Below are 3,377 nucleotides of genomic sequence, written 5' to 3' on the forward strand. Positions count from 1 at the left end.
GCAATATTAGTAAGGGTCAATGATGTAAATGAGAAATCTTTTAAAAAAAGACTTCAAAACAATCTTTGTTGAAATGTACTGATTCATACATGAATTTATTAATCTGATAAATTTTCTAGTATATTGATTAAACAACGCTAAATGTAAAGTGTTGTTACTATTAATCATGAACTATTGATAATATATGAAAAAATACTGACCTTCACAAAGTCATGAGGATTGGTTAGATCAGGGGTTTTCAGGGGTTTTCAACTTTATCATGGCAAGGACCCCCAAACATGATGAACCTTGTATGAAGGACCCCCTTCCAAAATTCCATCCATATATTTATGAAAAAACAGAGATAAATAGTAAGTGTGACATTATAAATACAACATATTGTTTTCAAACTTAAATTGGCTATACGTATATATGTTGGATGTATAAACTCAAAGAAGGAATTTTCAATTAAAACTTATTTTTATAAGCAACTTTCACAATAAATGTATATAAGCAGCTTACGTACTGCGTTAAGAAGAATACTGCCTTACAACCCCAGTGAGCAAAATAAAGGACTATAGTGAGAAAAACTCACTAAAAAGCTAAAAAAAGCAAACAATTCTGGAAAGTACGTTTACGGCAAGAAAGGAGAGAAACGTTTAGATTTAAAATCAGATTTAACATTTAACAGGTAGAATGTTCGGTAGACTTTATCCATTTTTGCTTTGTCTTTTTACTCCCTGAAATTTTCTGGGGACCCCTTAGAACCTTCTGGAGGACCCCTGGTTTGAAAACCCATGGGTTAGATCACACTGACTTTGATTTAGTGGACAAAAGTCTTTAAATAATAATAATAATTATTAGTATTTGGTATATACTTTGCAAACTGCTTTGCTGCAAACATTTTTTTTTAAAGAAATAGTAGTGATATTTTACTGTAAGCTTTTAAGTCAATTAATTTAAACTCAGAAATTGAAAACATTCATCACTGAAAATGTGTATTCAAGTCAATCTTTTTCAAAAAAATTAATTGAAAGATAGTTTTTAATACATTTGAATAAAAATGTGCATCACATTATTTGCTCAAAGAAAGAAAGAAAGAAAGAAAGAAAGAGTTGCGGTTTCAGCACCATGGACAGGGCTTCTGTTTGATGGAAAAAGCGTGTCCATTTAGCACCTCTGCTCTGCAGAAAATAAGCGAGAGAGAAAAGCCGAGAAGACATTGAGAAGGGTAAAGGGTAAAGATTAAAATACAGGAGGGACGGAGAGAGAACAAGAGGTCTCCACGGACAGAGCTCAGATGGTGAATGAATTTCAGGTTTCACTGCAAAAGTGACATATTGCAGGGATACAGAGAGCTAAAAGTTGGGATTGAAAAACAGAAGACCAAAGTAAGCTGTCAAGTACTGAGAGAATGAACATATATACATGCCTGTGTGTATACAATCAAACATATGTGTGGTGAAAAAAATAAAGACAGATTATGTGTTAAATTATCAAAATGGAAGAAACCACCTCCTAATATACGTGCTAATTGATGCATATACATACAGACGTAAAAAACAGAGACTGTCATGTTATTTCAAATCTTTATATCATACTAAAACAGATAAGTACAGAACTTCCTTCTGACTATCCAGACTACATGATGTTACTCCTCTCATCTTTTCACATCTGAGTTTCAGAAATGACATTTTCCTCCGGATCATTTCTCACAGTGTCTAAAAGCTGAGTAGACTAATAACCCTGACAGGCTGCTGGTGTAAAAATACTTCTGACATTAAAGTTTCAGAAGAATTTAGAAGGGTGAAGGAAAGGAATGGGACATGACGAGTCTCTGAAAGGTCTGATGAAGGTGAAGGATTAGCCTATTCTGGACAGTGAGACAGAAGACAGAAACGCTGAGTGTCTATAGTAATTCATTATCGTGATTTGTGACCAGTAATGATTGGTAGTGCTCTGTAACACTCGACTCTGATTGGTCAGTCGCTTTATTCAGCGGTCTGATATTTCCTAATATTCTCCGTCGTCCATCATGGCAATGTCAGAGTCAGACGCTCGGAGTAACTACTTTCATGTCTCTTGCGTGCATCACACTGCGGACTCGCTCTCTTGTTTCATATAAACGCAACTTCCATCATCCTGCGTATCAGTTATCGCCTAAAGAGAAAACGACCTCAGAGGCCGTCTGTATTAATGTTAGCTACTGTAAAAGTACTGCAGTGCCGGTCTTGTTTGGCGTGTTACTAGCAGAAGCTTTACAGGTAAATTAAATAATATAATCTAAACTCAAATAAACATTTAATCCTTAGGCTATTAATTTATTTTGTGAGTAGCCGTGCAATATGCGGGATAATGTACAGTCAGCTGGTAATTATCACAAAACAATATAGGCCTCTACACTTTTTGTCAAATGCATTTGCAGGAAAGCACAATGTAGACGAACAGGCAGACGCAAAGCACACTATAACGTAATAGTGACTGGACAATGAGTGATTGAGAAGGTACAACTTAAAAAGGAACTCAAACAAGATAGTTAATCAAACACAGCTGAGCAGAACAAACTCATAATGGCGTGACCATGGTAACAGGAGTGGCGGGAAAATCAAACAGAGGAAGACATGTGACTAATGAAAACAAACTGAATGTCCATCAAAACTAAAACAAACTGAACACAACTGTGACACTTTGATATAATTTCCACTCAGAAATTGCTAGTATATTTCAGAAATAATTACAAAGAAACCTCGATACATCTAAAGGGATAGTTCACCCAAAAAATGAAAATTCTGTCATTATTTGCTACTCACCCTCATGTCGTTTCAAACCCGTAAGACCTTCGTTCATCTTCGGAACACAAATGGATATATTTTTGATGAAATCCAAGAGCTCTCTGGCCCCTCCATAGACAGCTGTTTAATTACCACTTTCAAGGTCCAGAAAGGTATTAAAAACATTGTTAAAATAGTCCATTTGACTCCAGTGGTTCAACCTTAATTTTATGAAGCGATGAGAATACGTTTCGTGTGCAGAAATAACGACTTTATTCAATAATTTCGTGCTGGCCTGTGTCTCCTATACCCTGTTTCCGTTGTAGTGCAATATTGTTGAATAAAGTCGTTATTTTTGCGCACAAAACATTCTCATCGCTTCATAAAATTAAGGCTGAACCACTGGAGTCATATGGACTATTTTGTCCATGGTTATGGTTTGACATCAGAATTTTCATTTCTGGGTGAACTAACCCTTTAAAAGGTCCCATGGCGTGGACTTTTTAAATTATTTTATAAATGTTTCCTGAGGTGTACTTATATTGTTATAAAATTGTATATTTTACATAAAAAAAATTCATAATTTAGAAATAAAAGGCATTTTTCTATTCTGATATTAGTCCTCTC

This window comes from Gobio gobio, assembly GCF_949357685.1.
Source record: "Gobio gobio genome assembly, chromosome: 1".
Classification (NCBI taxonomy): Eukaryota; Metazoa; Chordata; class Actinopteri; order Cypriniformes; family Gobionidae; genus Gobio; species Gobio gobio.